We start from the raw sequence: 14,069 nt of genomic DNA, 5'->3' as shown, positions 1-14,069 counted from the left end.
GCCATTATTCCAGCCGACTTGCAGATACCTGATAGTTATTTTTGAAATGAAGGTGTGTTCAGATCACACTGTCACAGCCTGTCTGTTCAACCAGGAGTTACTTGATCAGGTGTTTTTTTGCTGTAACACAATCACAGGATGCCAGGGCTGGAAACAGGACCTCCATTCCAGCTCCAGGGCTGGATTCTTCCTTGCCAATGAGATATTGACACACTGGGAGATAGCTGTAAAAGAAAAGGAAGATCTTGCATAAATTAACTTATGCTATTTATAGACATGGAGAGCAGCCTATCCATGGGACCATCTGCTAATCTATGTCCCATGGCAATTAAAGTCAACATTTCACTATATCTTCTCCATCAAGGGCTGAGATTATGCACTGAACTCCTTTTTTAGTATAACACTAACCTTGTATCTGTGCTGTTTAGTGTCTCTTTCCTACTTTCCATGGCACTTTCCATGTCCATTCTCTGAGTGCCTGCTGCAAGAAAGAAAAAACTCAGGATGATTTTTATTAATTTATAATGGAGGAGGGAATAGGTTTCTCATGTTTCTTAAGAACTTCTCTGTTTTGATAACAACAAAACAGACATTATGTACTAAATTAATGGATTTATATATTTGATACAAAGTGATCTTCACACAATCAAATTTTATCAATAATTCTTGTTACAAACAAACCACATAGATTTTCAGAAGTAATTTATGATTTTGGACATTATGTTTTTAATGTTCCTACCCAAGATGCTTCCAAAAATTATCAAAAACCTGAGAGCAGACCTCTTTTCTTCAGACCATCTCATCTTCTTCAAGGAAAGCTGAAAGCATGAAAAGTATGGCATCCAAACATTCTGCTTTAGAAAATCCAACTGCAGTTACTGTGCCACTTGTCCAGATTATAGATATAGATAATTTTCTGAAGTAACTTGAAAGCTTGAGTCCTACTGCCTTATTCTCTATCTTTTTATACACAACACATTTTTATTACTCCATGTACTTTTAATAATTTATACTGGGACCATCACTTCAGCAGTTGCATTCACTACATTTAGCAATAGGAGTTTCTATAACAGCAAGGAAGAAAATGCATAAGATTCGATTAGCAGGAGGGTTTGCAGCAAGGCAACCTTACAGCAAGACTGAAGGGCTCCTGCTCAGGCCAAAGATATTATTTTACAGAAATAATTACAGAAATGCATGTTTCATGGACACTAATACATTTGGTTAATTAAAAAAAATAATAATAAAGGCTTTCTTAGCTAGTGAATTGATCAATTACACAAATAAAAACTCGAGTAATGCTCCACCTCTGTCACAGCTGATATTACAGAAAGCTTCTCTTTTCCAGCTGTGTGGGGATGTGTGTGAGGGAGAGAAAGAAATGGAAACATTAAGCAGAGACATAACCAAACCTTATCCCACATTGGTCTGAAGCCTCACTGCAATTAGACAGTTAGACAATTAGACAATTAGAATGATGTGAGCACAGAGCTTTCCCCAGTTTATGCTGAGGAATGGGGAATGATCACCTCACAAATATCCCTTCCCTCCCTCTCTCTGGCTTCCACTTTCCATCACAGGATACAAAACCTGAGCTGTACATCCACAACTGTCCTCCCAAAGGTCCAAACTCTCTGCTCAAAGCCTAAAGGTTATTTTGCAAAGTCGTAGAGAGGAAATCTGGTGTGATACCTTCCCTCAGCACCTAAAAGACATAACAGACCATTACTGGCTACGGATATAACATACACAGAGTATGCCAGGGCAGAGATGTAAGTATTTGTGGAGAGGCTTTAAAGCCATTGTTGTCCATTTTTGCACATTAAAACCCACAAAGAGTTTTATTTAGAGCACTAAATCCTTTCATTTCTCTCTGGCTAGATTTTTTGCTGTTAAAATATTCATCATGCACTCCAAGAATCTCAATGCCAAGTATTTGTTTTATTTTTTATAACCTTTTAAAATAGTTTCTTTAAAATATCTTCAGGTGTACATATTGCTCTTAAAAAAAACACTAAAAATGATTAATTGTAAAACAGAAAAGAGAGAAATGAAGCATCAGGCACTGCTGAGACCTCAGTACAACAAAGGGTGGATTCCACAAAGTTCAGTGCAAAGGGCAAACAGAATGGGCATTTTTTCAAAGTCGGAACCTTTCAAAGTTAAATTTTTTTTTCAGGTTTCACATGAGTAAATGTAACTTTCTATTGCCAATGGGGGTGGGGGACGGAGGAAGGCTTCTTTAAAGGGGATATTTGTGTCAAAGGCTTACATTTACATTTCCCTTCAGATGAACAATATTTTTTCTGAGGTATGTGGCTGGCACAGAGAAAAATCAGTATTTCCTGCCTGAAAATTCCCCTCTAATCTTGATAGCCTGAGGCTGAGCCCAACTCATCCTATAGCTTTTGGGATGGTGGCAGATCAGGCACCTTCTGCCTGGGAAGACCCTTTGGGTGGAGCCTGTGACAGAGCTCAGCTCGCCCCTGGTGCTGTGCTGCTCCTCACCCTGCAGCCTCCTCAGCCAGGGCTGCTGCATGTGATCAAATGCAATCTGGCAGCTGTGAAGCTCGGTTACAAATGCCTGGGAAGAGATTACCTTCAGCTTCCAGAACATTTCTTTTAATCTGAAGAGATGCAGACACCTCCCCTCTTCTCCCCATGAGCCTCTGCTTTATGCATGGAGTCAACCTCATTCTCAACACCACAATTTGAACCATTATGTTTCCTTCTCTAATCCCATCTGGGATTTGACTCCTTCCACAGAAAAAAAAAAAAAATAAAACTAACTTTCATTCTTTCTGTTTCTTCTCACAGAGGAAGGAGTCAGAGTGAGGCACAAATCTGAAAAATTACCCCACACTTTCACCAACTGCTTTGGCACCTCCTCCGGGAGCTCTCTGGCCACTGGTGCTCCTTGGAGGACACAACAGCATCTCCATGTGACTTCATAGAGCATTTGTGCCATTGCTTCTCTGTCCAAAGGGCTGCCATTCTGCATCTATATAAACATAGAAAGCAGAAGTTAATATTTACCAGTGATCGTCTCCCAGGAGCAAGGGATGTGCTTGTACATTGTTATTCCACCTGTTTTGTTTTCTCTCCCAGACACTGAGATTAATGAAAAAAAAGGAAAGGCTGCATTTGTAGACATTGACTACACTATTACTGAACAGAACTTAACACTGAATGTCTGGGTGGCCTGCGTTTGTGAGAGAAAGCATTTGGTTTATTTATGGACAACAGAGAGACACACAGGATTCACTACATCATAGGCTTCCCTAGCAAAATGATGCAGTTAAGGCAAAGTAAAGACATCCCACAACTGGGGAGGGAGCTTATTCTTTTTCAGCAGATTGCTGGTTCTATGGCATATTAGGTATCATTAATGGATTAAATAACTTTTATGAAACATGACCTGCTATTTCCAGAAACAAGTCTCTTAACTTTACCACAAATATTTCCTCCAAACTCTTTGATTTTCATTTAGTGTCTATCTAAAAGGCTAAAGACCCAGGCACTCCACTCAGTTGCACTGACATTATCTTTTAATTAGCAGAGGTCACTTAATGCTTTTAGTGCAATCAACAGTTGCTTTCTTTCCATGATCAACTACAAGAGCACCACAGTTAATGCAGACTGATTAAAACTTGAAAATCCTTTAGTGCAGAAGTATTTCAGGACAAATATAATCAAGCTACTGCCTGTAGATCATTTTCCTTGACAGCTTTGATTGCAGCACCACCAGGAAGAACAATCCAGGAGCTGTGCAAGGCCTCTCTTGTCCCATGGGTCTCACTGAGCCCTGATAAAGCCATGGGTGAGATTAATCCCCAGGGTTATCTCCACCTGCATGTGTTGGACAGCCATTGAGTGCTCCCAAAACCTTGTCTCAGTAGGGGGAACACTAAAATTAGTGCTCACACGTGGTTGATAAATGATAAGTAAAGCTCGCACTGGAGAGATTTGCACAACTCGCTGCGTGGCACTGCAGCTGAAAGCACACATGAAAAATCAGGACTGACCATATTATGTCTTGCAAATGTAAGTCAGACTCCCTCATATGAAGATGAAGCTGGGATCTTTGTCTGATTTCAGTGGACAAAGATCTATTGGGTATTTGGTAGTGAGGAATTGGTCTGAAGTGAACAAGTTTTTTTTGGGAGTCGGGACCATGTTCAGTTCCAGAGAGTGGCAAGTCTTCTATTTCAGTCACCTGCCCTGTTAAGGGACAGATTTTAAAAGCTAAAGGCAGACAGATTGGGCTATTGTCTCCAATATCTAATAATTTTGTTAATCTTTATTATTTTGACCCATTCACAAAGAAAATTATGCCAGGAAACCAATAGTAACCATTCCTTTTTAATCTCAGCATTATATCTGCTACGGAGGTTGCAAAGTCAGTAAAATGAGAAGAACTCTTCCTGTGCCAGTTATAAACTAATGAAGGTTTTTAATCTTGGTAGCTTTTCATTGCTAGACAAGGAGCATATGTCAGAAGACATATCACAAACAACAAAACCAGGATGAACCAGACCAAAAAAAAAAAATAGAGCAAGCATGTCCATTTAAAAAACAATTACACAGAGCTCCCCTGGAATGGCCATATACATCCCCAGACCAGCCGCTTTCATCTCCTCTGCTGCATTTAGGTTATGAAAGGATTTAGTTTCCCAAGAAAAGAATTTGAGACACAAGGAAGGCAGGGCAATTTTAAATTAAACAGCATGACTATGGTAACATCTGCAATAGATTGGATGCCCTAAACACAGTGCAGGAGAGATCTGTCGTCTTATCTACGGTTTGGTAAATAATTTCTCCTACTTCAAGGGTCATTACATCTTCAGCTCTTTCTGTCATCTGTGATTCCACTGAGGGGCTGGAGAATAAAGTCTCTACAGGTGCTTGTGGTGCAAGTGAGCAGCTATAAATAACATCCTGGAGTTCTCTGTGCAGGGTATAAAAACCTCATTCCCAGCCTGACGTGCCTTCATTAGGCACTGACTCCCAGCCTCTGCTGACATTGGATTTGGCAGGTGGTCACTAAGCAGCAATATGAGCCATTAGGGAAAAGGCTTCTCTGTTCCCCCACATCCCCAAAGCTCCATAGGGCTCTCCAGAGAGAAATGGGGATTTGGGGTGGGAGGAAATCCCACCAAGTGGCGTGTTCCCAAAAGGGTGATTCAGCACAAAAACCTCCCTCTCCAGTCCTAAAGCCTGAGCTCCTTAGGTGGGGGATGACAGAGTGTGGGGTGGCAGCAGATCCCCACCGTGGGGTTGCTCTCCCACATCTCTCCCCAGCTGTCCCCAGGCATTGGCTGCAGCCAAGTGGAGCTTGAGGCTCCCTGGGAACCACCCAGAGCCACACACCACGGCTCCAGTGCAGGCTGAGGTGAGCTAAAATAAACCCCTCAGTCTGCCTGGAGACTGCTTCCATCACTGGGGAAGAGATTCAAGGCTGGGGATGGTGCAGCAGCATCTCCCTGCTGATCCCTGGAGAGACACAAGCTTGGTGCTGTACCAACACAAAAAGGAGTCATGAAGAACATAAAGGCTGTGGAGGGGTTCTCATTGTAGGGGAGCTGGTTTTTGGAGAGTGCCAAAAATAAGAGAGACGCCCTAATTAAAGAAAAGTGGGGGGGGAAATCCCAACCAGATTTTGTGTACAAGGCATTAAAACTAAAAGAGCTGAGGAGAAGGTGAAGGGGCAGGCAGAGCTAGACACGTAAGTGGTGCTCAGAGACCTCATGGGACAAGGTTAGGACAGAAGTGACAGCTGGTCTGAAGAAATAGCATTTTAAGATCCAAAACTCTGTCAGGAAAATCCAACCCGTGCGGCCGATAGAGAAGTTCAATAAAAAATGGGCAGGCAGAGAAAGGACACAAGGTACATAAATACATGCTTATTCAATAAAGCAAGAAATGGAACAGCAAAATTGAGCAAACAAGGCTGCCTGGTGGTGGGAGACAGCCTGATTTATTTGCCTTGCTGAGACACAGCAGCGTGGAAAACACAGCAGGGAAACTGTGTTGTCTCGGTAGGAATTATTCAGCAAAGGAGGGTTAGGTCATGGCTAGAGCATCACAAAAAGCCTCTGCAAGCCAAGTTTCCACAGGAAGAAAAATCACACAGACGATGCATAATTGATGCAGATGTACCAGGAGTGCTGAACGCTCTGGGGACAGGGAGGAAAATTATTTAAAAGGGAAAAAAAAGTCAACAAATAGTTAATAATAAAGCAGGAGTGACTTCTAATTACCTGTACAGAACTGCCTACAGCCCTTGCCACAGTGACAAGCTGTTTCTTAGCAACTCGGAGGCAGCTTTTGGAAGGGCTCCTTCCAAGGAGGGAAGCTCCCACCTTCTGGGGACCAAAGTTCAGCAGTGAACTCTGAGTGCACCATTAGGTTTTAGGGGCTGTGGTACATTGTAGGGATGTGTTTTACCTCCTGTAGGAGGAAAGCAGGCATCAAAAATAAAAGATCTGGGAATGTGGACAGGAATCAAGCAGCTCTGTAAAGGAGGATACTGAAGTAATGGATTTGGCATGAGGGACACCCAGGAGTTTCTGGCAGAGGGGGGTGCAGCATCACCTGAGTCAGCAGCACACAGAAAAGTGCAGATTCTCAGGGCCAGATGGTTTCACCCAAAAGCTCTGCAAGGAGACAGCAACAGAGCTGCTAGTGCAGAGATCCTTTCCCATTAAACCCCCTTCTTTGAGAAATGCTCAAGACAAATCCATTTCCCAGCCACGATTTTTTTTTTCCTTGCCAAAAAAGCTGATTATTTTGAGAAGTCAGCAAAAGTTACACACACCTTGCTGAACAACACATTTTTACAGAGCAAAACTGCACCTTTCTACAAGCAAATCTGAAAATAATATGGGAAACTCAAAAAAAAAAAAAAATCACATGATCTTTAAAATCATCTCAGGCACAGGCACTGTGTTGTTGATGAGCCAAAATATCCAGGAGAGAGGGAATATTGCCATGGCTCAAGAACTGGTTAGGAGACAGTCATAGGTGGTTAATTTTTAAATGGATCAAAGACCTGCATCACCATTGATGTTTAATAAATTAATGAGATGGAAAAGTACACAAAGAATAAATGTCAAAGAGCAGAGAGGAGCTAGGAAAATTGCAGGGGTTCAGGAAATCTGCATGAGCAGACATATAGAAAAATAAACACCCTCAGAGCAGCCCTACTCCTCCATAGACATGAGGATTTTAATTCACTGCTTCCAGTGATAATTAATGGTGAAAAAGAACAAAATTAAATGGAGCTGCTTACAACAGACCTGCCTGAACTTTTCTCTGTGGAGTGCTGGCTGGGAGAGTGGTGAGCAGAAGTGTCCCCATCTCCAGTGCCACCAGACCCCTCCTCTCATGCAATCTCAGAGCCACTGAAGTCCCAGGAGGGACGAATTGTGTCTGTGTGGGCAGTGCCAGCCACCACCCCTCATCTCAGACTGAAGGCAAGAGTCCAAAGGATAACCAAAAAATAACATCAAAAACAAGCAGTTGGGGACTGGTTAACTCCAAGAGTAACAGAATATACTGAAGGTTAATTGACACTTGCCCCCAAAGGGGAGAAATTTGGGATTTCTTCTCAGTAATGAGAAAAAGGAAAATAAAAAAAAAAATAAAACAAATAATTTGGGTATCAGGAATTTACAAATGATGGAAAGATATTCTGGAGGACAAAAAAGCTGCATGGAATGTGCTGTACTTACTCCACAACATGTCAGTGTCCAGCAAGACCTTGCCCATGGTGGGATATGCTCAAGGATCTACACAGGATCTGCAGTCACATTCATTTTTATCCTCTTTCACCCAAATGTTCCAAGCACAAAATTTGATACCAGGAAGTAATGCACTGTACTGGTGCATTCAGGAGAAGCCCTTCTCACACAGCAATGCTCTGATGTGTATTGCAGTGCAAATATTCTCCTGAAAGACAGTTTAATAAAGCACTCTCTTAAAAATAATCTGCCAGCAGAAGAGTATTGACTGTGTAAATACGATATTGGAGAGCTGGGAGAAAGTAAATATGGGAACAAGCAAACACTGTTTTGTCAGGAGGGGGCAAACCCCCAAAGCCACAGAAATAAGCAAAATTGTTTATTATTTGCAAAAGATGAGGTAAAAGTGTTTAGCCAAGCACTGAGTCAGTGGGGTCTGGGATGTCCTCAGCCAAGTCCCTCCTGCTGAAAACAAGCTCCTGCCTTGCAGGGATTGTGCTTCCTCCTGCTGTCCCCAAAGTGACAGCAGCATCTTCAGCTGATGTCATTGCACAAAGCTAATACTAAATGCTTTCAAATCTGATCAAACGCTTTCAAATAAAATGGAACTTGCATTAAATGGCCAGAAAGCTGTCAGTTCTGGTTTTTAGTCCTAGACTCTCTCCTGAGGTCCTGACTCAAAAAGAAAACATTGTGGCTATTAAGTAAGTAAAGCTTGATTTATCACACAGCGTTTGAAAATGTTTTCTTTGGAGCATGCACTAACAGGTCAAATATTCCCAACTTTTTCTTTGGCTGGAATGTTAAAAACATGGAATAGACAATGTCCAGGGTTTTTTTGCCACCAAGGCCGTAAGAAGGAGGTTTGGAACATCTGTGTTCCTCTCAATTTACTTAACCTTTATTTCTTTTTTCTTAAGGGAGTGTTGTGATAGTCTGAACTGAACTATCTACCCAGTTTTCTTTTGTTAGGGAAAGGCAGTGCTAGGAATACATTGGTTCTGATGCAGGCATTACCCATGGAATCTGGGGGGAATGACAAGTTTGGCAGCCTTTCAAACACCTCGCCCAGGGAGCAAACAGATTGCTGCAAGAATTCCAATCAAAGCCTCGCTCACACTTCACAATGTACAGACTCGTTTTTCAGCTGCAAATGTTCCTGTTGACAGCTATCCAACTTTGTAATTAGTGACAAGACAGGGAATACTTGGCACTCCAGGTGCACCTCCATCAAAGGGGTCCCCTGGCTCTCACCAGCGCTAGCTCAGACACTTCTGCAGGGTGGGATGTGCTGCCCAAATGGATTTTCACGGAGTCCCAGGAGGGGAACTCCAGGTCTCAGCAGGAGCAAGGGTTCCACCGCACCAAGAGTTGCAGTGTCCCATTCTCCCACCCTCCCTAAAGTGCCACTGAGCCACTTTCTCTCTCAGGGGAACTCTGAGGCCTCAAAACAGCACATGGGGCATCATTTCAGCACGTCCTTGTGCTTTGCTGGAGCTGCAGCACTCGAGCTCTGGCTGCTCAGCTCCTTTCACTGCCCAGCCCCTCTCCCTGCCGAGCCCTCTGCTCCTCCCCAAGCAGGGGATGAGTGCAGGAGATGAGGCCTGGGGGATCAGCATCCCACCCTGCCCCTTCCCTTTCCCTGCTGGAAAGATGCTGACACGGATCCACAAATAACTGACAGCATTAAGGTACCAGGGAGGAGGGTGTTTTGTAAAGCAGAACACAGGCTACTTAAATAATGAATTAAGAGGCATCAAAAATGCGTATGTAAAAGGACAGAGAGGGAAGGGCTGATAGTTTAGACTATGCTACACCACAATGAATAAATTATAAGAAAGGCTGAATACTTTATTAAGTATAAAGATGTCTAGCAAAAGAAACCACTCTTTTCATCCCCCACTGGGTCCCAAACGAAGACAGAGCTGAGCGGGCTCAGCTGGTCCATGAGGTTTTCTTTCCATGTACATTTTCATCTGGACTGAGGCATTTTTATTTAACAGCATCCACCCTGTCTTTAAGCCTTTCACACCAGAGACAGGCTTGCTTATTTTTCTGACGCTGCTGAAGTTCTCCCAGTCATAACAAACTAAGAACACCCAGGCAGTGTGACAGAGATGAAGTGATGGGTAGGAGGCACATTTCATTGTGCTATCAAGGCCTGGGCACAGTAATTGGTGAGGAAACAATTGGGAGCTGTCAGCTCGGAACACACGCCCTGCTGCTGACTGCTGTGCAGAGCCCTGCATGGGTAGTGACTGATAGCCACTGTGGTCACCACTGCCCTCTTACTGGTGCCAGGCTCCTCCCAGAGCCCTGACCAGCACAGCCATCCCTCCCTGTCCCTCACAGCCCCCTCAGTCCCCTCCTGCCTGTCCCAAGGGCTGGGACAGGTTCCTGCACCTGACACATGAACATGATGAGGATTTTAATTACCTGCAAGATGCTCAACATATCAAATGCCAAACATGCAGAGCTGCCCACACCTCACTGCACGTTCAGGGTCTGTCCATGATCCTCACCTGACACAGATCTGTGGAGAATGGCCGAGGGATGATGAATTGTACCAGTCATTTACTGACCTTCGCTGTCCATGGCAGCCTTCCTCTTCTCACAGGATCTGCCCACCAGACAGTTCTGACCTGGTGTTGGTCAGCATGGAGCTCTTTGGGTTAGAAAAGACCTTTTACATCATTGAGTCCAACCATTAACCCAGCAGTGCATCAGTGAAAGCAAAATGAGAGTTTAGGTGTTTCCTCACACATGGGGATGCCAACAAGCCCTGACTCAACTACCAAAGCTGACGAGGGACGCCTTGCTCCTGCACCACATCAGCCTTATTTCAGTGCTTCCATCATATTACAAACCTCACCTGCTTTCCACCCTTCTTGCATGGCAATTCAAACAATTTCAACCCTGTATTAATCTTTACAGCTTGTTTTTGTTTTGCTCAGCTGCTGAAAGCTGTGGATCAGATGTCAGGCAGACAAATCATCTTCCCTGGCTTTAGCCAATGCAAAGGGATAATGCTGGACACCAAGCCCTCCCTGGGCAGCCAGAGCCCTGTGTCAGCTCAAAGCTTCCCAGAGCTGGAAAGAAAAGTCAACCAATCCCATCTTTAGTGACCAGCTGGGGGATAAATTTGGAAAGGTGGCAATCTGCAAAGCTCAAATATTTTTTTAAAAAAACTCTTTGTGGTGATTGCTTTTAAAAAATATACAGAATAACAACTCCATCACTTTTCAATATTTTCTTACTATTTTTCAGGTGTCTGTGGCTCATATTTCCAGGACACCAGGTGCATGTGCACACAACCAGCCTTCCTAGTGAGCTGCACTGGAGAAGTGATGAGGTAGTGGAAGGTGCAGGATATACTGCACGCCTGGGTGATGTGCTGCATAAGTGAAAATCAAGACTTTGCAGCAAAACAGGAATTGCATTAACTACTAAAAGGTGACAATCTGGCACAAAGTGGTTTTAGAACAAAACATGAAGCAGGATTTTGTTACAAAAGATTACCTGAAAATTATTTTCCAAAACCAACTAAGTTGCTTAAAGAAAAAATGAAGAAAATTTAGCAATATTATAGCATCTGAATAATCCTAGACTAAAAGCTAAAATCTCCATGGATTAATTTTTTGCTTCTACAAACAGGAAGGAGGAAAAACAAAACCATGACTGCAGGAGCAGTTGCTTTGTCGTCGGTGAGCAGATTCTGAATCTGAAATGAGATTCCCTTTGAGCGTTGGGAAGGGCTCTAGTGACACCTACTGCACTCTGGTACAATAGGTAGAGAAAGCTCTCCTGCCTTACCTGGAACAGGGTGTCCCTGCAAGGCAAGGGGCATTTCCAGCCTGCAGAGACCCCCGAGGCGAGGCTGGACCCTGCCAGCACGGCACTGGGGCCGGGGTGACCTTCTGCGAGCACCGAGACACAAACACAGCCCCAGCAGTGCCAGGGAGGGAGTAGGCAGTGCCAGCAGATTTCAGCTTCTGAAATGGGGATGATCAGCGTGGAATCGTGGAGTCTGTAAGTCAGAAAGGAGATTCTACATCGAGTCCAACCTTTACCCCAGCATTGCCAAGACCACAACCAAGCCATGTCCCCACGTGTCACGCCTGTGTGTCTGTTCAACACCCCCAGGGATGGGGACTCCATCACTTCCCTGCACGGCCCCTTCCAACATTTGACAACTTTTGGTGAAAATAATTTCCCTAATATCCATTCTAATCCTCCACTGGCACAACTTAAAGCTGCTCCTTCTCTTCCTGTCCCTGTTCCCTGGGAGCAGAGCCTGACCATCCCTGGCTGTCCCCTCCTGTCAGGGAGCTGTGCAGAGCCAGAAGGGTCCCCCGAGCCTCCTTTGTTCCAGGCTTTATCAGTGATGATTGATTTGGTAAAATTGCCCTTTTTTTCTGTATGTTTTCTTTACTGAGACTATTTCTATTCGACTTTGACTTTATTATCAGCTCAGTCTAGAAAATAACTGATGCATTCTCAACTTTCTCTTTTAAAACCCTGGTTGAACGTCATCTTTTGTTCAGTTTTCAACAAACCCAACCCTCAAACACCTGGCAACCAAAATTAACATTCCTGACACTCTTTTGTTCCCAGGTGATGGGGGAACTGAGCTCTAGACAATTGATTTCTCACCCACTACTCAAAAGCTCTATGCACTTTGCATACTACATTAATAAGTACTTTTCTAAAGGCCAAAACAAGGTCTGATTTGAAAAAAAAAGTCAAAAGAACAATGCCACTGTAGAAGTTATACATATTCAAAACAAATTTATTCTCAGTAATAGTGCAATTTACCCTTTTTTTTTCTACTTCTTCTCCTTTTTGATTTGCCATGGAATGATTGGAAAGGGAAGGGAAATCAAGAAAACATAAAGGAAATTAAGATATAGTTTGCTGAGTTTTATTCACCTATCCAAAAGATAATGGTAATAAAAAATACTTAATGTTATATCATATATATTTATTTATTATTTATTCTGTTATATTAATGTACAAAGGTTATTTTTGTACTTTTTGTATTTTTGTACTCTACATTATATTTTTATATTATAAAAATATTTCAGTGTTCCAAAAGAGGACAGCAGCCAGTAAAAAATTACATTTGTGAATGGGCTGTCAGCTCTACTCAACCCTGGCAACACCCCCTTCCATCCTGCCCTGCCCTTTCCTTCATCTCTCCAGCACAACTCCCAGGTCACAGCCCAGTTTTCCAGCCCTGTCCCTTCTCCTCACAGCCCCCCGGTCAGGGATTCTGCTCCCCTCTCCTGGCTCAGACTCAAGGCAATTCAAGACCTTTCCTTTCCCCCTCCTGTACCTCCCTGTGGTTTGTGACATGAATATTTTCACTCCCCTCATTTTTGGCTCTGTCCCAACAAGGTTTCCACACATTTCACTTGATTTATAACCACGTTCCCAGAAGGCTCCTGAGCTCCAAGCTTGAGAATGACTCTCTGCCTGTTTTACCCATCTGAAACCTTACACTTGCTCCTCTCTCATCCCCTGTGTGCATTTCTCTCCCCTCAAACACAAAATGCTGTTTTCAGCTGCACCTGGCACAGTTCAAACTGCAGGGTTTGGGTGAGGCAGCTGGACTGGGCTGGGATGAGCTGAGCCCTGGCACTGACCCAGGAGGAATCTGACCCATTCTGAACAGGGCTTGGAGTGGTGTCTTGGTTTGAAAAGACAGGTGTCTGCTAAGGGCTAAGGAAGGCAGCAGCCTCTCTTGAAATGCAAAATGTAAACCCCCTCCCTGCAAATTATTATAATTTTGACATTAAGGGGCTCTCAGGCAAAGAAATGGGAGTAGGAATAACAGTTGTTTATTAGGAAAAATAGAAATGCAGCAATACAAAACACTGACAGAGTCAGAATATGACCTGACACGCTGTGGGTCAGGGTGGTGGCAGCAGTCCCATTCCATGGGGGCTCAGCCCTCCTGCAGTACCAGCTGGGCTTCTGCTGGAGCAGGATCCTGGACAAGGCTGGAGTTTTCCTCTGAAGCTCCAGGGCTGCTGGAGATGGGCCTGGGCTTCCTCTGGGAATGCAGTGGGCAAAGGCTGCTGTGGTGTTCCAACTCCCAGATTGTATCCAGGTAGGAATGCTTGGCTCCTTCTCTTGGGCGGAGCATCTCCCCATGGGATGATGGAATTTTCTCAGCCATGCAGGGACGCTCACTGGCCCATTAACAGGAGATATCTCCTGGAGGAAGGATTGGTTGTGGAAGAGATTAAAAACCTGCCCCACCTGGTTTTGACAGGTGGCCCAGTGCACAGAAGAGAACTGCCCCACCTCTAACAGGTGGCAATG

Source organism: Vidua chalybeata, chromosome 12 (genome assembly GCF_026979565.1).
Source record: "Vidua chalybeata isolate OUT-0048 chromosome 12, bVidCha1 merged haplotype, whole genome shotgun sequence".
In the NCBI taxonomy this organism is placed as follows: Eukaryota; Metazoa; Chordata; class Aves; order Passeriformes; family Viduidae; genus Vidua; species Vidua chalybeata.
This window is presented reverse-complemented; position numbering follows the sequence as displayed.